At 46.2% G+C, this 22202-nt stretch overlaps 1 long non-coding RNA gene across 1 annotated transcript in view; it reads left to right on the top strand.

Moving 5' to 3' along the window:
* Positions 1–2028, top strand: part of LOC142776345 (uncharacterized) — a 266778-nt gene extending 264750 nt beyond the window's left edge. The window contains exon 4 of the long non-coding RNA XR_012887466.1: positions 1820–2028. This is a non-coding gene — a long non-coding RNA (uncharacterized LOC142776345). The remainder of the gene's footprint in view (positions 1–1819) is intronic.
* Positions 2029–22202: the final 20174 nt, after the last annotated feature.

Here is a 22202-nt window from a genome sequence, read left to right as displayed (position 1 = left end):
TACGTGTGACCAAAAGATGGCTCAGGCTTTTATCATCAGGTGGTTCAACATTTTTCTTCTTTATCTTTATTCTCTAGGGTCAGCAGCCTTTGTCAAACAGCTATAATGGCGGCTTTCTGCTCCTGTCCTAGCGATTGTCTTTACATCAATTGCTGAAATCTGATATACTTGCAAATCACTCTACTGTAATAAAAAGGCTGCACTCTGGTAATTGGACACATTTATTGAGCTCCCCAACCAGAAACAAAACGAAGTTACTCATCACATTGAGGCGGAATTGCTGTAGGCCCGTGTGTTCAGATTTGAGTGCACGTTAAAGAGCCCCAGGTGGTCAAAATCTCCGGAGCCCTCTACTACGGCGTCTCTCATAATCATATGGTGGTTTTGGGACGTTAAATTCAACATATCAATCAATAAAGTTACTCATCACGTCCGACACCAATCATTTTGGCACGTTGCATACTCATGCACACACTATGAAGCGCAACGCACCCGAAACATCGTTCCAACAGCATTAAACTATTTCAAAATGCAACGAACAGATGATTTATTCAACACATAAAAATTAGAGGGCTGTTCACGTAACTATTTGAACGTGATTTTACTCACAATGGATCCTACACGTGTCCTGCTAGTTGCTTTACTGTCTCATTCATTATTTATATACTTTATATTATCTATTGTATGCGCATGCACATTTGTAAGGAATTGTACATTCTACATTGTAACGCATACTTCAAGTGTCTAGCATTTTTCTTTGCATAATTTTCGTTTTCTTTTTTTGTCTTCTCTGAGATCAAGTGCTGTACCCTCCCGCTTCACCACCGAAGGGTGGTTGGGGCTTTGCAAAGCTGTCGCTGGACAGCTTTTTTTCTGGCCCCCTTTTTAATCTGTAAATGCTTGTTTTTTGTTTCTTTTAAAAAAAAGTTCTTTGATTAAATGAGTGATCGATTGATTGATCAAAAATGAAGAAATTTGAGTGTAATTTAAAGAAGTGACGTTAACGCTAAGTTTCACATAATGAGCAAAAATCAATGAGTTAGGCAGACGCTATAGAGCCATTGTCAAAGTAACTACGAACTTTCGAATCATATTTGTTTCGGAATTTCTCTTGTAATAAATGTTCAAACTAAACCAGCCAGTGCTAAACATGCCCTTTATCTTTCTTTAGGCTTTGAAGCAAACCTTCTCAGCACTTGCATTGAACAGAATGGCTGTTCTAACAAAATATTTCACGTAAATATATTGCAAGTTTGACACACGTCTTATATCAAACAGCTATACCGCAGTAAATTTGAGTGCCCAGATTGTACTTTTGTTGCTCACGCTACAATGCTGCTTGAATTCACGTGATTAAAAAAGTTTTGTACACTGTCCTATAGCTAGATAGCGGAAAAGGCCAATGTCAATTTTGTTTCTTGCATTCATACCATGCCAGATTAATATATGTGCTTCAATGATAGAATAAGAAGGACTTTTATAGCTTTTGTTGTGCCCATACCCGCCTATTATTACGTTCATGAATAATTTTCTTTAGGCGCCAATAAATAGCTATCTTTTTTATCGGTGCTTTTATGAACACTACTTAACCTAAAGTTTTACTTTCGAGTACAATTGGCGACGGGTATTCACGTTAATGGGCAAAGTTCAACTTTCTAAGTGGTATGGGCTAGAACCTATATTCAGTCTTAAAAGTTGCTTTCTCTGCTGTCAAGGCTACAAGACCCCCTATAGCCAATAGGAAGACCGATTAGCCCCTACACGTGTATTCAACCGTGTCGCTTCGTCTGCTCAGCGTCTTCCTGGCATCTACTTGCAGGCGTAGGAACAAGAGGTGCTTGTGGGCAGCCACCTGACCAAGGAGAACGAATGCGGGAACGTGGAGTGTCATAGAGGGAAAGTGAAGTGTATGTAAAAAAAATCAGCTAACTACATTCTTTTTGTTTTGTTTGTCATTTACTTATTGAAGTACGCTGAAATTTTAGTTAGACACTGGAAGTTGTTGCGTGTCCAATAAAAACCTTTGTACGAGACTAAACTTTTCATTTCTTCATTATTATCCGCGAAAACATGACGTGAGAAGGTCAGCTGGAAGCATTTACCAATAACCTGGTGTAGACTTCCAAAAATAAATTCCTTGCTTGCCCACATCAGGGTCGGAGCAACTCGAAGTCGAGAGATCACATGACGCAGATGCATCCACACGTCATGCGCTGGCAAGCTTACATTCACATTACATGCCCAAGCAAAGTTGTGTATGCAAGCTTTGTTAGTCCTTTCGGCATTTTATTCATTGTACTGACGGTATCTGTGGGATGGATCCTCGTTTGTATGCACGTTTGGAGAGGGTGGCATGGATCATGTATACTGACCACAATACAAACTGGCACATCATTGGAGCTATTCTAAGCTTCGAGGCACCAAAAACACGCCAAGCACTGTCAGGACTGGCACCGGCCCCATGCAAGAACGGCGAGGACACCAACGCAAACGAGATTGAGGCTACTTAGTCTAGCATCTCGCTCTATACGAATTTAAACAAATAAGTAATGCACACTAATTCCATTTGTATAATTACATATCTATATCAATGTTTCTACTTTTGTTGAAGCACTAGATTGAACTAAATACAAGAGGTCCTGAAATAATTCTTACAGTGCCCCGTACAACATTGACGTGCGCAGGAGCACACCACCACCATGTTGGGGGGTGCGCCCTTGAGATAAAGTGTAAGCGGCGTTCAGTCTGACTTTCAACCTCTTCCAAGGGCACATAGTGTTGAAAACCTTGGCAGACGGGATCGTCAGCGCCCAGCGCATGCATTTGTTTGCCTGCTCTAAATGCGCATACCTGGTGAAGGGCCTTTAGAGGTGCTCACCGACAGAGGATAACTTGACGCTGTGTGATTACAGCTGGTTAATACGAAACTAAAGAAACCTTCTGGGCCATTAGTGGTCTGGTTATTTGCTGCTGTGCTGTCCTTCTTAGCCATGCTGTTCAAAAAGAGACCGTTGAACGTGTTTATTCAGCGGTTGACACTGAATTCTGTATGCTGGGCGATAAAAGGATAGACCAATATCTGCAAGCACTGCGGGGAAAAAATTACATTTTTACGCTGAGGCATTGGCGCCTTTGTGCCAAAACTAAACCATTTATTCTTGCTTTCCTACTGTAGGCACAAATCCCACATGTATTGTTTCGAAAATTGCATTTCCGAAGGAGGCGGAAATGTTTAGGCCCATGTGCTCAGATTTGAATGCACGTTAAAGAACTCCATGTGGTCAAAAATTCCGGAGCCCTCCATTACAGCGTCCATCATAATCATATGGTGGTTTTGGGACATTAAACCCCACATATCAATCATTCTTCGAAAATTGCGATATTTTGCAAGAATTTATTGGCCTATATTTTCTACTTTGGGGGCCGTAAACTGTTTTCCGTCTGCCTATATTTGCCTATCAAACCCTATTTTTAGTGACTATAAATTCGACCTGTTATCGTAATCTTTGCTAAGATGAATTCCTTATTCTTGCATATCCCGCTGTCTTCTACAATACACATTTCCTTAATTGATTGATATGTGGGGTTTAACGTCCCAAAACCACCATATGATTATGAGAGATGCCGTAGTGGAGGGCTCCGGAAATTTCGCCCACCTGGGGTTCTTTAACGTGCAACCAAATCTGAGCACATGGGCCTACAACATTTCCGCTTCCATCGAAAATGCAACCGCCGCAGCCGGTATTCAATCCCGCGACCTGCGGGTCAGCAGCCGAGTACCTTAGCCACTAGACCACCGCGGCGGGGCAGGGTGAAAACCGAATAAAGATATTTGAAAATATGAAACACGCGTGACATTGCCCCCCTTTGAAAAATAATCACCCCGTTTCCCAAAACAGAACATGTGGTAAAAAATACATGAAGACCAATAATATTACCAATAAAGTAAGCACGTATATTATTATATAGTTACAGGCAATAAATAACAATAACCGAGAAGCAATAACAAAAATAGTCATTAGCTTCTTTTACGGGAATGAAACGGCTTGTGCCGCATGACTTGAGCGACTTCACGTCGGGCATAGTGCCGTTCAATATTCGTGATACTGTCAGGGACAACCTCGTAGTCGAATTCGCCAAGACGTGGAACTACCTTGTATTGTCCGAAGTACCACCGATGAAGTTTTTAGCTCAGTCCACGGAGTCGTATCAGCGTCCGCAACCAAACACGGTCGCCAGGCTGGTATTCCGCGAAGTGTTGTCGATCATCTGTTGGTTCTTGATGTGGTGGTGGGCGAGCTGTCGTGGTTCTTCAGTGCGCTTAAGGTACACAGTCACGTCGAGGCTTTCTTCGTCAGCGACGTTGGGCACCATAGCGTCCACTATCGTGAACGGCTTCTTTCCGTAGACCGACTTGTATAGTGACATCGGTCTCGTCTCCTGCACCACCGTATGATATGCGAAGTCAGGTATGAAAGGATGGTGTCTCACTTCTTGTGTGCGACGTCGATGCTGTCGTCTGGCGGCGGCTTGTGTTGCTGTGTGGCAAAAAGGCGTGAGTGAGGCTGTGTGCCTAAATTTACCCAAGCCGTACCTATGTCGGCAATGAGGACGTCTGGGGCACCATAACGAGGGACGATTTTCTCGACGAAGAACTTCGCTATGTCGGCGGCACTGCTTTTAGGCAGCGCATTGTTTCGCTGTAGCGGTTGAGGTAGTCAGTAGCTATGACGATCTATTTGTTTCTGCAATTCGTTGTCGGGAAGGGTCCCAGAGGTCCATGCTGATTTGCTGTAGCAGCTGGTGAAGTAGCTCGATGGGCCGCAGAAGTCCAGCTGGCCTAGTTGGTGGTGTCTTCCGTCGCCGACATTCTCGGCAGGTTTTTACGTAGTGGGTGACGTCGACAGTGAGGCGGGAACATTAGTACTTAAACTGTATATCTCTAACGGGAGAGAAAACCCAAGGTATCCAGGTATCCGATCATCATGCAGAGCCTCCAGAATTTCTGGACGTAATGACGAAGGTACTGCGGTGAGTAAGCGGCATCGATGTGGCGAGAAGTTTTTCTTTATGGGATGCCGTTACGCAAGAAAAAAACAAGTTTTCACTTGAATGTTTTTGTAACAATGGCAGCCACACCCTCGACGTATTCCGCTGGCCCTTGATTGCAGGGTTTGTCGCTGTCAATCTGCAAAGTTAGCGACGCTTAAGATTCTATAGAAGCAGTCGCCGTCCTCATTGTCCTATGGCGGTGTGTCAACAGGGGCACGAGGCAGGCAGTCGGTGTCAGTGTGCCTTCGTCTCGACTCGTAAACGATGGTGATTTCGAATCTCTGAAGTCGCAGGCTCCGTCGTGCGACTCGACCTGAAGGGTCGTTCAAGTTAGCTAGTCAACTCACATTTTTGAAAGGCCTGCCGTAGAGTTAGGGCTGAAACTTGAAGGTGGCCCAGATGATCGCAAGGCGCTCTTTTTCACATGATGAACACTACACTTGCTTGAATACTACACCCGCAGGTCGCGGGATCAAATCTCGGCTGTGGCGAATGCGTTTTCTATGGAGGCGAAAATGCTGTAGACGTTCGTGTTCTCAGGTTTGGGTGCATGGCGAAAAATCCCAGGTGGTCAAAATTTCCGGGGCCCTTCACTACGGCGTCTCTGAGAATCATACGGTGGTTTTGAGACATGAAACCCCACATATCAAGCAATTACACTTAGTTAACGCGATATTATCGCTTTACATAGCGACAGCGCCCTGCTGGCGTAACTGATGACTCTTTCAAGTCCACCATTCTTCTGCAACAGGACGGCTCTGAGCCCTACACTTGATTGCGTCAGTGGGGATTTTTGTGTTGGCATATTCGTCGCAGTGCGCAAGTATTGGCGGTGTGTGCAGGTGTCGTTTTAGTTGTTGAAATGTTTCCTCCTGCGGCGCTTCTCACCTAAACTCGACGTCGGTTTTCGTAAGGCTAGTGAGTGATTGATCGATGACGGCAATGCTTTTCACGAAACGCCTGTAATAGGCGCACCGACAGAGACATCTACACACGACATTCTTGTGGGTGGATGGCGGCAATGCAACAATGACTGTTGTCTTCTGTGAGCTGGGGTATACTCCGTACTTGATTGTCACGTGCCCCATGAACAAGAGTTTCTCGTATGCAAAGCTGCACTTTTTCTGACCTCAGAGTGAGGCTGGAAGAATTGAATGCTTGAAGTACAGCTTCAAGGTGCCGGAGATGCTCTAGAACCTTGCGGAAAACAAGATGATATTGTCCAAGTGCGCTATGCAAGTCTGCCACTCTACTACAGTCAGGATAGTGTCCATAGCTCGCTGAAACGTTGCAGACGCCCAGAAAAGACTAAAAGGGATGACCTCTAACTCAAAAAGGTGGTGTGGCGTAAATAAGGGAGTTTTTTCTCAGTCTCGCTTGTCTACCTTAATTTACCAGTAGCATGTTTTGTGGTTCTTCGATGAAAATTATGTCGCGTTATGGAGTCGATCTAGGGCATCCTCTATTCAGGGAGAGGATATACGTTCTTTCTCGCGGTCCTGTTGAGACGCCAATAGTGGAAGCTGCAGCATTGTGTTCCATCATTTTTCTTCACTAACACCACAGGTGACGTCCATGGAGTCTTTGAATGCTGCATAATGTAGTCGCGTAGCATTTCGTTGATTTATTCCTTTATGGCCTCACGTTCTCGAATCAGAACTCTGTACAGTCCCTGATGAAGTGACCTGCCATTTTCTTAAGTTACGATTCGATGTTTCGCGATATGCGTCTGTCTAATTCTTAACGAAGACGAAAAGCAGCTCTTGTATTTCAGGAGCAGGTTTCTTAGGAGCTCTTGTTTATAAGTCGGAAGGCTCGTAATAACGTTCAAGACTTTTTGAAGGTGTTAAGTCATCGGAGCGAATTCGGCAGAATTGGTGAGAGTGAACGCGTTGCTGGCGTCTAGTATTTCTTCGATTTAGGCAACCGTCGTGCCTCTGCTGACGTGCTCGTACACATTGCTTAAATTTATGGCCAATTTTGCTGCTTTTCCTCTACGCAGCTCGGTTATTCCTCTTTCGACGCAAATATGGCGGTTGACCAAGAGGTGATAATTGCCTTCAACGACGCCTTCAAAGTCTTCTGGTTTGGGAGTACCAACCTAAATGATGACACTTGAGCGAGGTGGAATAGTGACTTGTTATTCGAGCCCATTGAAGGCGTGGCTTTCAGGGGGCGTGCGCAGCGGTGATGCACTTTCTGCCAATAGTGTTATTGACTTCATTCTCAGGTCGATGACGGCACCAAGAAGGGTTATGGAGTCCATACAAATGATGACGTTTCTTGAGCAATGCTGTAAAACGACGATTCTTTCTGCATAAGTGTGGCTGTTAAGGGTGACTCTGGCTGTGCGAGTTCCTGCTTGCATCACTAGGTTACTTTCTGCTGTATGAATTTTGGGGCACTGCTATGCGGTCCTGACTTTTGTCATCTTGGCCGCGAGTGTCTCACTGATGACCGAATAGTCGGCTCCGGTGTCGATGAAAGTTGTGAAGCTGTAGCCATCGACGAGAACATCGAGGTCACTAGTTCAGCGCCTCGCGTTGCAGTTGAGTTGTTGTATGGGATCACAGCTATGACGGTTTGTATCACTGCTTCAAGGTTGTTTCAAGTCGTCTTCTGAACGCGAATGTTCAACGTCGAGGCTACGCTGACGTTGCGGTGGGTTCTTGAGGTTTTGTCGCGGCGTTGTCGCTGTCGGTGGGGAATCTTCGATGGTTTGTTGTGAAGCAACCACACATCCATTTGGTGCTGCCCTTAGTTTTACGAGTATGGGCTAGGCGACCAGCCCTTGGTTGGGCCAGGGCAAGACCACTGGTGAGGCGTCATTTAACGGCCGGTTGATGGTGAGCTGGAATATCCTCAGGGCGATCAATGCGCTGGTGGGATGTCGGAGATATCACGTGGTCTTTCACCCCGCTGTGGAGATGGCGTGGCGATGGGGGAACAACGGAGTCCCATTCGGCTGTAATGGCAGCAGCGGTAGGTGTGGCCACTTTACCTGCAGTGGTAGAATAGTGGTCGGTGGTCGAGGGCCTGCCACACGTTAATTTTGCTCAGAGTTTGGCGCCGGTTGGCGTGTGAACGGAAGAGTGTCGCCACAAATTGGAGGAAGCGAACCAGAAAATTTGCTGGTAAATACTTAGAAAAAAGCAGGGGGCCAAACCAAAAAGAATTATCGGTTAAGAAGAAGGCGAAGAAAGCTGAGACCGATATGTTGAGAATCGAAATGATTAAGAAGTACGCACTAAAGATCTATCAAACTTTTAAGCAGGAAATTGCCAAGGAAAGTATCCATGATAATACTCAGGGTAGTTCTCTACTGTTTGAGGCCAGGAAGGGAGTATTGCGAACCAAGACATATCGGGCCAAATACGAAGGGGTAGACAAGGTATACAGTGTGTGTGGAGAGAAAGAGGAAACTGTTGAACAATTTATAATTTTCTGTAAAGGGCTTCACCCTATAGTTCAGGATGATGGCGCGGAGTTTTTCAAAGCACTGGAGTTTAGGGACAGGGAGGACAAAATAGACTTTAGGCGGGTAGAAATAACTAGAAGCAGGTTATCTGATTGATGGCTAAAGTCAAGGCACAAGTTAAAATTAACCCTTCACTGCAAATACGTGTCCTTAACCTCGCTATTCAAAAAAAATCTAGTTTTTGGTTCACTAAGTACAACGGCTTGGTGGCGTTAGCCACCACCTGATCTAAAGGGTACAGACATATCAATCCATGCAATCTATCCAGCCATCGGTATGGTGTGAGCTGTGGTGGCAGCGGTGTCTGGCGACGCAAATGTTGCGGTGTGGCCTATCAATGTAGATGGGGGGGAGAGGCGGGTGGAGTGTTGCGTCGGGCCGCTGGAGAGTAGCTTATGACTAGGGGTTGCGGCTCTGACTAAGGGAGGCTCAGCTATTTCGGGATTTCCTCTCAGGCGATGTCTGCGATTGAGAAAACTAGAGGCTGGCACGGCAGGAACATTAGACGAAGTATGTCGTGCACTACAGCCCTTATGGCCTTACGCAGATCGTCGGAGCAGAGTGGTTGTATCTTTACATAGTCTCGAGACGATTGGTGGTTGAGTAGTCGTGTGCGCATATCCAGAGTCTATTCAATATATGTATTTTCTGAAACAAATTCTTAGACGCTCTTCGGATGATTCCGCACCAGTCCCGCGATGAGCTCCAGCTTAACTTTTCGCATGAAGAGGCGATTTTTGTTGTCCTCAGGCCTTTCCGCGTCGGCATGACGAAAGATACTGGTCAGTTCTTCTAAGATCACTACGTTTTCGTTTAGCAGCTGCACACGTTTCTGTGAGAGCTTCAGCGTTCTCCTTGCGAACCACACTTGTAAAAGTGATGAAGAAGCTGGCTCGCTGAAATTCCTGCGTTAAGAGATTTTGCTCTCGATTCTCCAAGCAGCTGCGTATTTAAGGCAAAGTGCACCTGTCCAAGCATATCTTCATTGGTCCATGCATTGAAAGCGGTGATTCGGTACTATGCCTCGAGCCAGGTTTTGGGGTCCTAGAACGATGATCCACGAAAGTTGGCAGCTCCTTCGGCTGCCGGAGGATGTCTGGGGCAGACTGCGGCGGTGGTCATTGTTTGTGCTCTCGATGTCAGGATCTGGGGCTGCCTGGTTTGTTCAAGAAGGGGCCCGTGCTCTGGCTGCTGTCCCTTCTGCCTGTGTCTTGCTCGCTGATCGGAGTTGATGTCGGTGTCTTTTTTGCCACTCTGGGCTAGGTTCGTGGCTTGGCGGGCGAGTCCAAAACATCAAAGAAGCAGCACGTCCACTAGATGTCATGGTGTCGTGCCACGGACGAAAGGAGCAGAATGCATGTTCAGGTTACACCGTTCATCAGGCCGAACGTGTGGCCACGTAAAAGGAAAGTCCTCTCAGAGCAAGACACTGGCACTGATAGTGGCGAACAGACCCTCGGCAGGCGATCAATTGACAGGCGGCGAAGCGTGTCGGCATTTACTTATGTGCGGTTGAATATTCCAGCTTTATCACTGGTCATCGCGCATGCACTGGAATTATCTTGAGTGTTCGCGTCTTGCGCACAATCTCAACCGAACAATCTACCATATTAGCCAAGCTTCTCGATCAATGAGGCGCAGCTTACGCTGAGCAATCCTGACCCAGGCTTTGAGGACGAGAACCGAATCAAACAAAAAGACTATAAAAAACAAGTGACAATAAGAATCGCGCATGGGATTATATTACCAGGGATAAAAAAAACTCACCTGCACTTACTGTTTAGGTAGATTGATATGTGGGGTTTAACGTCCCAAAACCACCATATGATTATGAGAGACACCGTAGTGGAGGGCTCCGGAAATTTCGACCAGCTGGGGTTCTTTAACGTGCACCCAAATCTGAGTACAAGGGCTTACAACATTTCCGCCTCCATCGGAAATGCAGCCGCCGGGATTCGAACCCGCGACCTCCGGGTCAGCAGCCCAGTATCTTAGCCACCAGACCACCGCCGCGGGAAGGTTTAGTGTTTCGGTACTAATGTCTTGAAATGAAGAGCAACAGTAGGGTTTGCCTTTGGTTCGTAATAAATATTGTTTTAAACATCATGGGCAACTGATTGTGGACACAGAAAGCTCTAGACGAGCGCTTAGTAAAACATATCTAAACTTGCCCATAGAATCCGATTAGAGTGTTTTGTGTCATTTTTGAACATGACGCGGATGATTACCAATTGTTCATCGTGACTAGAATGGTCCATGAAAATCATTCATGTCACATAAACGTCTCATGATAAGACAATGTGATATGCTCTGTGACATCCGGGAAAAAATTCACTTGATAGTAAAGCATATTCTAAATCAAGCAGACCTTGCTTTGGCAAAAACATTGAGGTGACCCATACATCAGTTTACATGTAATCTATTCATACCATTCACCCATGCTCTTAAGGGGTGACTTGTACAGAGCATAACGTATGCAATCCATTGTCACAGTATCTATGTCAAAGTTTCTGTCTGAATTCAAAGATTACACCACAGAAAAGTGGGCAAAAAGTTTAGCATTCCACTTCCAGCAGCCGCTTCAATGTAACAATGAGAAACTTACTTCTGCACGGATCTATGAATAAACAAAGCATACATGTTATCGGTAGTGTTCCCTTTGCATGAGAATAAACTTTTATTGTCGGACAAAAAGCTTATATGCTAATTGCCAACTTGCAACAGCTTCATGAATACCACTATCTTAAAAACTAATGTAACAAAGAAAATATATTATCACAAAAAATGGCCTTGTACCTGCATGTTTGACTGCAAATGCCGTCGGAAGACGGTAGTCTTGCGTCGGGAGAGTGAACGAAACTTTGATTTGATATTCTGCTCGAGAATGCCGGTGAATGGTATTCTGGAGGCGCTGCGTTAGAGTGTCTCAATCCGTGCAGCTAGAGAGAGAGCACAACTTTATTTAAAAATAAAAGAACCCCAGTCGGGCTCTACCAAAAAAACTATCCATCAGACAGGCCTAGAAGTTGCAAATGCTGGAGCAGTGTCTTCATGATGTCCGGGGAGGAGTCCGCCAGCCACTCCTCCAGAGTCACAAATCTTATGTTTATAAGTATGTGCTTGAGGCTCTCGCCCAAGGCTGCGCGACCACCCGGACAATCCCACAGAACGTGAGCATTATCCGGAAAGCCACCACATGTCATGCAAGCAGGAGACCCGTCTTTTTCTTGTATGTAGTGTTGAAGGTGTGGTGTCATTAAAGAACAAGTTTAGGCACGCCTTATCAGGGATGCCTCGCGTCTTGTCATGAAATGAGGAGGATCGGGATAAACCCTGAGATTGTTGCGCATCTCATCTAATCCTTCGTGCTTGTCTAAACGTGCCATAGCAAGTAATTCAGTGCATTTCAGTGAATCTGGCCGCCACAGAGGAGGGCCTGGGAGATTTACGCAGGACATGGCGTGTGCCACTTCATTTCCTCTGATCCCCGAGTGACCAGGTATCCACTGTATGCGAACGAGTGCTTCGTGAGTCTGTTGTAATGCGCGTCTGGAATGTCACCTGTCGCGAGGGCTCGACAGGTACCTTGACTTTCTGTGCGTATCAGTAAATTACGGGCATTTGGATGGGGCATGGTAACGGCTTCTACAATAGCCGTGATTTCTGCAATGCATTGCGTACTAATGTTGTAATGGAAGCCCCGTGAGAGTGGTAGTCCATCGCACTACCACTGTAATGGGGACTACCATCAGGCGTATGACCCTAGCTTTAGACATTCCCCGCATCATTCATCAATATCCATACTACTGAAAATAGCGCTAAGAAACGGGGACACAAGGCGAGGACACACGGCACAGGCGCTAACTTCCAACGTAATGTTTATTACCACCGCACGCTCGCCTATATCACCAAGAGAAATAACATCACATGACAAGAATGATGCGCACAAAAAATCAATTTCTTAGAAAATACAATTCTTTATCACTGAGCGTAAGAGAGGGAGCGCTGACGCACTTAGACCCCAGTGAAGCGATAGCCTCAGCCTCAATAATGTTGAAAGCAGCCCAATTTCTCACACGATTTTGGGTACCCCTCATTATGCAAAGTCTGATAGGGTTCAAGGACTGCGATCCTACCAAACTTCGACGAGTTGGCCCAAATTCACAGTGAAGCACAATTCACGCGCCTCAAACATTCCGCGCAACGATACGCCCTGCTTCGTGAATTGGGCTACGACATATCTGCACCTGTCGCATTTGAAGCAACCCGGCCCCTTTGGGCGACGCTCGACCAGATCACCGTCGAACCAGTTCCGCGGCACATGGATCGAGAAAACCGAACAGGACGACGTAATTGACGAGTGCAACATCTCCAAGAAACCACTGGAGAGTGAATCTTGTACTCGGGTGCACCTCCGTCTCATACCGGCGAAGGCTTTCGAACGAGAATAGCTTCCGTGCAGCTAAGGCAAACGAGCGCAGCGAAGCACGTTAGACACGAGCGCTATCTGGCAGTTATCTTAGAAAACGAAGGAAGGCGTGCTCTCCTGTATCGGAGAACATAAGGTGTAGAACGCAAAACGACGGGCAAGTGCCACCATCGTGTCGTCTTATCAAAGTGTTCGAAACAGGTGCCTTTTTGTGGATAGATTAGATTTGTGGGGGTTTAACGTCCCAAAACCACCATATGATTATGAGAGACGCCGTAGTGGAGGGCTCCGGAAATTTTGACCACCTGGGGTTCTTTAACGTGCACCCAATTCTGAGTACACGGGCCTACAACATTTCCGTCTCCATCGGAAATGCAGCCGCCGCATCTTTTTGTGGATAGCACTGCATTGTCAGTGCAGTGTGATAAATGCTATGGTCCTTGAAATTACTTAGGTATGCTTTCTCTAGTATAAGGCCACAAATACAGAATATTGACGTGTTGTCATAGTGCATCAGATTTGTGGAATAATTGCTTTTCAATTGACAATCGCACAAGCATGAGCGCTCAAACTTGAGCAATATTGGTGGGCGCTACGGATGAGGTTGGCCGTTTTAGGTATCTGTTGGGGCCTTTGGCAGTACATTTACGGCGGACAAACAGAAAAAACTACAGGCAAACCAAAATTTTTGCGTCGAAGTATCCCAAGAAAAAAAAAAGAGAAGTATCTTATTGTATACATTTCGCATGCTAGTGTCTTGCATCTATTTTTCAAATGCTTTAACTCTTGGTATCGTGTATTGCATGATTCCAATCGGAACATATCCTTGCCCAGACCTTCATAAGGCTTTCATCTTGAGAAATCTATAATTTTCATTGCCGACTTTCTCTACGAACGGGTACATGCTAATAATCTCTATCATAACCGTTAATCTACATTTAGAGAGTTCATAAAACTAATTCTTCAAAATCCCATTTTTAGTGAAAAAGCAGGTTGCACTCTCCTTCTGCAGTATCTGGGGATGTCTTACTTTTTCACTGTTTGGTGTGATTAACTTTCCGCCTTCTCAGTGCTTTTGATCTCTCCTTGGCCTATCACTGTAAACGTGGTAACACCCATAAAAATTTCTTTTTCATGTTCTTATTGCCATCAATATTTGCAACTATGAATGTACCCAATAGTTATCAGGTTGCAGCAAACTGATTGTCTCTTTGCTTGTTTTAGAGATGATAGATGTTTTCGGTTCCTGCGTGGTGCGTGGAACTGTTGTAGTGAGGTTCAGATGATGGAGCTGCAGAGCGGATGCTTTGATTTTGTTTGTTACAGTTCTCTGGCTCTTACACACTAAGGGGAATTGACCAATAAACTGGCGGTTATTGTAAGTGAAGAATAGAGGACTATGCAGGCTAAAGGAAAGTGGTTGCTTTGTTTTTAACAGAAATGGGTAATTTTGGCAAAAAGTGAAAGAAAAAGAAACAAAACAAGACTAATAATACAATTTGTGTTGTTCAGGCTACTAATGCAACGCTTTTGTCTTCGATGCTCTAACTGCCTCTCTTGAAGTGTGCTTCTTCAGTATTCATTGATACACGGGTAGCAGCAGCTGCGTTCAACGCTTATGAATGGCATCAGCACTCTGCGGCTTCGAAAAACAATGCTACTTAGTTTATCATACGTGATGGATCAAATGAGCGTATGAAAACATCGTATGTCGCCGTACGTTGCATGTTGTATCGACCAACTCGTCAAAGCAGACTTTGGAGACATCGAAAAAGAATATCTAGAGTGAAAGAGCGACAATATTACAACAATAGCTTTGGACTCACCTTTGTATGAGAATAGAGAACGAACGGTAGCAAACTTTCAAGGAATGCGTCATCATCGCCTAGAGACAGGTGCACGTCGCAGTACTGGCCGCGCAGTTTGGTTGCGCCATTTTCGCCTCGCAGCACGGTCTCGATGCACTCGTCGTAGGCTCCCAGATCGGACAGCGTACCCTGAAGCATGCCGTTGGGGTACTTGGCCGCAGCGTCGATTACTGCCCATAGAATGAGAATATACATCCAATTGAGTGCTTCCAAACTCTTCATCTCCTTTTACGATAAGCCAAGCTAAATTTTCATAAGGGCTTTAACGTAACGTTATGTTCACGATTTCTATGTTAGACCCTGTCAATTATGTTTGCAGAAACGCCTCGCTATGCCAACTTTGAATTACGTCCCCCTAATTAAACTGTCCCGACTTCACCTATACTGTGTCGTGTAAATTAGGTGGTACATGAAGCTCCTGTCGTGACTTGTCCGTCAGTACCTGTTATGTCTGTCGCTAAGTGAAGCCGAGTACTATCAGTTTTCCTATGTATCAAGAGAACAAAATGCGCGCAGGGTTGCCCAAACGGTGGCACGTAAATCATATCGGTAATGACAAACACATCAGGATTTTCATGTTAGCACCTATCATTTGTGTTCGAAATACCCACGACTTGTGTCGTACAAACCCGCGTATATAGAAACAATTACGCAGTCATGAGAGCTCGAAGTCATAGATAGATAGATAGATAAATAGATAGATAGATAGATAGATAGATGGATAGATAGATAGATAGATAGATAGATAGATAGATAGATAGATAGATAGATAGATTCAAATTCACTCAAGCTTACTAAATATGCTTCGCATTTATGAAGAAAAATACAGCAGAGACCACCATAAATTGGCGTGGCTGCATCACCACAGCTCAAGAAAAACTCCGCATTTCATTTGCCATTGTGTACATGCTAAACAGAAGCAATTCAGTGTAATTAGCAATTTTATTGACATAATTAAATTAGAAAACTACTCATTCTAAAGTGTGCAGCATGAATTTTATTCATCCAACCCTGTGAGTAAAAAAGTCGACTGAAATACAGGGATACTTTTTTTTAAATATTGATGAGGTTAGGAATGACCCACAAGAAATGATCCTCAAGAAAGCACACGAAGGGTGCAGCACAATAGCAGATTTACACAATACAAAATCGTACTTCGTACTTAAGTCGCTTGCGACACTATGTCCGCCATGTCTACGATGTGAACAGTACTTAGTAAGGCGAGAAAACATCGACATTTTATTAATACTGAAAAACAGGTATTACCAACTTACTTTTGCTATAACATGAAATATACATAAAGGTACTTTTTAGGGTGAGTGAAGCATTTACCTTAATCAAGCGGAATAACATAGACAGTCTATGAACTAATATTTTACTATGCACAACTGCTATGTATGTTGTAATAACAATAGTTCTTAAGGTATACGATGCAAAACCATGATATAAATATGAGAGGCACCGTAGCGCATGCCTCCGACAAGTTGAGGCATCTGGTGTTCTTTCACTGGCACTAAACTTTAGGTAAACGTTTAAGAAGGGTAAGAGCGCACTGAATACGAATACACAAAGAAAGGACACATATACACACACATAGCGCTACTTTCAACAGTTTATTTTTGTGATCACAACGCTACTTATAGGGCACAACGATGAGCACAACTCATGGTCACTCAAATATTGAGAAAGCTGGCGACTAGAGCAAACCCCATTACTTAGTGTTCCTGGTAGCCAGAACGAAGAAATAAAAAAAATAGCATAGCTGATCTCTCTGCCGTAGGAATTGGTGTCTCTGTCATAGGTGAATTGGTGTAAAAGAAAGACACGTCTTCAAAGAATCAGCGCCTACTGTGTACTGATATATGACTGCTTGCACAACGTGCTTTTGCATGTGTTGACGCGCAGTCTCCCACGTTGATGTCTTGAATTTTGTCTGCATTGCGACAACTAACATCCAAGATTATTATTAACCATTGTTGTAGCATTAATTCCTAACATATTTTTTGACACACTGCACCTTGGGCTCCGCGTCAAGATGAAATTAACAAGCACATGATAACACATAGTACTCAATATGAGCTGTCGTAAATTAAGTGGAGAAATGGTACGGTGTGTGCTCCTGAGTATTAGGGTGCTGTGGAACCGCGGTAACAAGGAGTTGCGCGGCACTTTTTGTTTCACTTTTATTTACTTTGTGCGGTAAGCTTGGGGAGGCATGCCAGCCGTGATGCTGTATTTGTTCCGGCACGCAGCATTGGTTGGACGGCACTCAGTCTAAGTGTACAACCGAATCAGCACTGACCTTACAGACACAATTGTGTGCCCGCACGGCGCCCCTCAAAGTGCTGAGGCGTCTGAGATTACCAAGCACTTTTAGTTCCAGTTGAGCAAGGACAAAAGAACCAAATCCCACGTGCGCAACAAAGTGGTAGGAATGGAAATGTCCTTTTGACGACCCTTTGATTGCTTTACGGCACTTTCGGCCTGCGCATGAACGGGCCTCATCTGGGACTCAGCGCAGCGGTATGATCTCTCACATTGGTCTGGTTTACGGCCTAACCGCTTCCTGTTTGCGCGCCTGCAAGGCACCTCCGAGACAAGATGGCGTGCGTTGCGAAACTGTGGGATTGCCGGTGACCTTTCTTCACGGTCTGGCGTGCTTCAGGTAGCTCTGGCGACATTTTCTGGCTCTGACAGACAGGAATGCAAAATAATTTTTCATCACAAAGACAAGGCTCCAACAGGGGTGGAAGTGGTGCTAAAAGTGAACACTCCTTTGTGCTTTCGTTCTTTCTTCTTTGTTTTTTCCTTTTTTATTTTCCTTGACTGGAACACAACGTATGTGTTTACCCGTTACAAACGCCAAAGCTACAAATGATCATTATTATCATCAGAGCGTGGCTTCGTCATGGTGAACGGGCGCCCAGCATGGCAGGCCTTTGACTATTTCCGAGATAATGTTTTCAAACAAAGTCGTAAGTAGATCTACAGGCGGAGAGCGAGCTTTCACTTACAGCGCCCAGGGGAAAGGCGGATTACTGTCTGGTCGGCGAGAACGTTACGTGTTACCAGAGATGTCTTTCTTATGGTCACAATTCCCAGAACGCGTAGCTTCAGGTTTTGATAGTTGTGTGCCCGCTGAGCTTGGCATTGTCGCTACGACATTGGGTTGGTTTTGTTTTATTTGTATTTTGTTGTTGTTTTATTTAGGGCAAGGGGCATGAGCCCTATCTTGAGCACGAATGTAGAATCCTCGATGTGGGTTCTTGATTTGAGGAGTGCACTGTCCTATCCCAGGACAAACAGGCGATGATACGCCAGCAGTTGTGTAAAGGCGGATCATCGAGGGAAGGAGAAGCAGCCCCGGTGTTCTGCCAGGTGTTTTGAACCGGACTTAAGGTGTTAGGCACCATCGGCTCTGCCAAGTTGCGTGCACTCTAAGGCAAAATGACCCGGAAAAGGAGTAACGGAGCCCAATAGGCGCACGTGATTAACAGATAGACCGTTGAGGAGCAACCACAGAGGGAAGCGCGCCGCGCGAAACCACTTAGTCTCCAAACACGCTCCAAAAGATTGGTTGGTTAGTGGTTCGTAAGGAAAAGAAAGAAGCCACTTAATTTCTGTCTGCCTATGGGCGACACGGCGCAGTGCCTTATAGGGGTGGGGGGTAGGAGGGATAAAAAGGCACAACGCTTCGGGAAATAGAGGGAAATGGATGAAGAAATAGATAGGCAAGCGACGGAAAATAGAAGGAGATAGGAAAGTGGCGATCCGGTCGAAGCAGTCCAAGGGCGGGGAACCACAATGCGAGAGCTGCATGGTGTCAGGAGACCGCGTAGGGTGAACCAGTCGGCGGGAGCTACGCTGGTGTCGGAGATCGCGAGGGCACGACCGTCCAGCTTGAAATCCTGCGAGCGAATCGCTCCAAAAGGATGAACCGCCCGGGCATTGCAGGCAGCTCGAAAAGCATTGCCAAAGTGACCAGCCCTTTTTGTCCTCCTCTGCTGGCTCAGTCTTTCTCCGTATTTAGCCGCCGATGGTTCGCGCTGCATCGCGCTCGGAGTGCACGACCACGGCCGCTTGGATTCCACGATCTAAGAATTACGACGTGGTGCCTGTGTATACGCTTGGATGAGTGTGGGCTGCTGCTTTTGCGTTTTGCTGCATCCGTAAAGCCTGTAGCAAGTCTCGATACGTCACCACACCGCGCTGTATATCTCTGGCTTCAAGGCAGTCACGACAAACACACGACAGCAACATTTGGGAAGGCTAATATGGCGGCCGAGAAGACAACAGGTCTATCGGATATATACTTCAGTCCGACTCAGGGCAGAAAGCAGCCCTGGATTCTAAGGCAAGTAGGTTATCACTCTTTTTTCTGCTCTAATTGTCACGTGTGTGATACGGATTGCGCTTGCCGGCAATGGGCTCGGTCGTGTTGTATATTGCACGCACGAAATGCATCGCGAAAGTCATCATCGGCGTCTGCAGTTCGCCTGTGCTTTGCGACCGCCTGGAAATTGGCCGCCAATGCCATCGGCCTCCCGTACGCTCGCTCATCGAGTGCTCGCCTCTCTTCGCCGCCGCGATGAGCTCCGGGCTGACGATATTGGGCTGAGATCCCGTTGCTGTGTTGAGAGTCATCGAAAACACGTTGCGGCTTCTCGTAACGAGCTTGGTTGTAGTATGTCGCGCGCTTTAAGTGCACCAGCACGGGCTGGCGGGGCTTTTGCTAGCGTCAGAACTCAGTGAAAATTGGTCCCCATTACAGTTGGCTTCTCCGTCAGTCGCTCACAAGCAGCTCGGCGGCGCCTTCCGTTGGCCGCGACGGTGGACTCGCGTGTGGGCGCTGCACTCGCTAAAGCTTGAGGAAAAGGGCCGCATTACCGGCGATTTCTTCGGCGCTGTTCGTGGCGGCGGCCAAGCGTACGCTCGCTCTCCTGTTCGAAGTTCGCTGGCGGCAGACACTCCGCGTGCAGCACCGTGTTTGGTCCCTTTTTCGCTTGCTCGAGCTGAACGACGTCGCTCGTTTAGGACTCGCCGACTTGTTACCGGCACGGTGGTTCACGGAGTTGTGGCTGCGGCCGCCGCTCCTAAGCTGTTGCGCTAAGGGGATCGAAATGGGTCTTTGACAATGTGTGACATCAAGGTGAAATTATTAGCATGTCATATCTCACGTATGTTTTCATTTCACCTTGCACGTATTTCTCAAATGCATTTGTATTTATCATCTGTCACGTGTGACTCACTATTTTGCATACTTTTTGTGCAGCTGTGGGCACACAACAAGACTATGCGCTGGCGTCTGCGATGCCTGTCATCCATCTCTTTCGCCAGAGCAGCTTCACAAGGACTGTGCGAGTTGTGAGGGTAAAGTTATTTGCGTGTCATATTTTAACGCTTGTTTCTATATTAACGTGCACGTACTTGTCATATGCGTACATCATCATCTTCTGTCACATGTGTGTAACTATTTTTACTATAGTATTGTACGTGCAGCCGTGGGAGCACAACAGGCAGAATGCTGCGTGCGCTAGCGTTTGCAATGCCTGTCATTTATCGCTTCCGTCGGAGAAGCTCCACAAGGAGTGAACAAGATTTGACAACGAGACTGTACTTGTACACTTCACCATGCATTCACTTAAAAGAATGAGGAAATTCATGTGTATGTAAAAAATAAAAGATTTGAATATCGCGCTTTTGTTTTTTGTTCTTTCGGTGACTGCGAAAGCAGTTACACATAGGTGGCTGGCTACTTTTTCGCGTGGTTTTTCCTGCGTAATTTGTTGCTCACAGCGCAGGAAAACAGGCGAAAAAAGTATTAGACCTGGCGGAAAATAAATAAAGAAATGTTTGAACTAGGGACAAAAAGTTCATCTGCTTGGAGTATTTGAGTGGATCAATCATTCGTCCGGCAATGTGCAACTGTGAGGACTAACGGTTGCCCGGTAAAGTGTAAATGTGGGGATTAATGGTTGCTCTATAAGGTGTAAATGTGAGGACTGAAAGTTAGTTTTTTGAGGTGAATTGTGGGACTAAGGGTTACTCACTAAGTTGTAAATGGGAGGACTAAATGCTAGTCCCTTGAACTCGTCTGTGGAGACTTACTGTTAGACTTGGTGCCGTTATTCGTAAAGGGATTAATGGTTGTGGCAGCCCCATAAGTCCCCAGAGGGACGAATCACATACCCCTTTTAACAACCTCTAGCCTTAGAGTGGGGTAACAGCCGGGGCTGCGCGACCTCCACGTAATAGAGGGGACCCTCCTGCCAAGGAGTGGAGATTAATGGCTGTTAAACCACCTGACACCCACTGGTTGAACGGGGTGGTCCGCCTTTTGTTGTGTTTACTTAGACTACACTGTAAACAAGTTGTTGCAAAGTGTTGGATGGGGGGTCTAGAACCGCGGTAAGAAATGGTTGCGCAGTAGCATTTAGTTTACTTTATTTACTTTGTGTGCTAAGCTTGGGGAGGCATGCGAGTCGTTGCGCTGCATTTTATCCGGCACGTAGCATTGTTTGGATGGCACCCAGTCTAAGTGTAGAACCAGATCCGCCCTGCATGACCATGCAGACAAGGCCCTGTGCCCGCACGGCGGCCCACGAAATGCTGAGGTACCTGAGATTACCGAGGGCTTTAGTTCCTGTTAACCTAGTATAAAGAACCAAACCCACGTGGGCGACAAATGGGTAGGGATGGAAACGACCTTATGATGACACCCTGATTGTCTCACGGTACTTTTGGAATGCGGATGAACTGGTCTATTCTGGGACGCAGCGTGGTGCTATGACCCCTCACATCGGTCCGCTTTACGGCCCAACCGCTGTCTGTTTGCGCGTCTACAAGGCGCCGCCGAGGCAAGGCAGCGTGCGTTGCGAAACTGTGGAATCGCCGAAGACCTTTCGTCATGGTCCCGTCAGCTTGTGGTAGGTTTCGGAAATGGGCGGCCCTGCGACACATGGAAGTGTGGTCTACATCCGTGTAAAGAGGAGCCCAGCATGCTGTCACAAAACGAGCGCTCCAAAAGGGTTCGCCGCCAAATTCTCGCGACGAAACGCTGGAGTAACGCCGCGAGGTCAACCATAAAAAAAAGAAAACCAGCATCCAAAGACTCCCCGGGCGCGCGCCCCTCTCCTTTCAGAAGCGTGAGTTCGCCGACGAACCTCCTCACCCCACATCGGCGGCCGAGCGAGCCATCGAAATTTCTCGATGGAAAGGGGCGTGGTGATGCCGGGTTGAGTCATCCGTCGCGGATGGCCCCCGTATCGTCTCGCCCTTTACCCCAGCCTTCGCTGCGCATCGCGCCGACGAAATGATGAGAACTTTCTGGAATCTCACGCGGAAGGTATTTAATCGAGAAGCCGAGATGGGAGAT

Source organism: Rhipicephalus microplus, chromosome X (assembly GCF_043290135.1).
Source record: "Rhipicephalus microplus isolate Deutch F79 chromosome X, USDA_Rmic, whole genome shotgun sequence".
NCBI lineage: Eukaryota > Metazoa > Arthropoda > Arachnida > Ixodida > Ixodidae > Rhipicephalus > Rhipicephalus microplus.
Note: the sequence above shows the minus strand (reverse complement) of the source record. Positions and strands in the feature narration are given on the sequence as shown.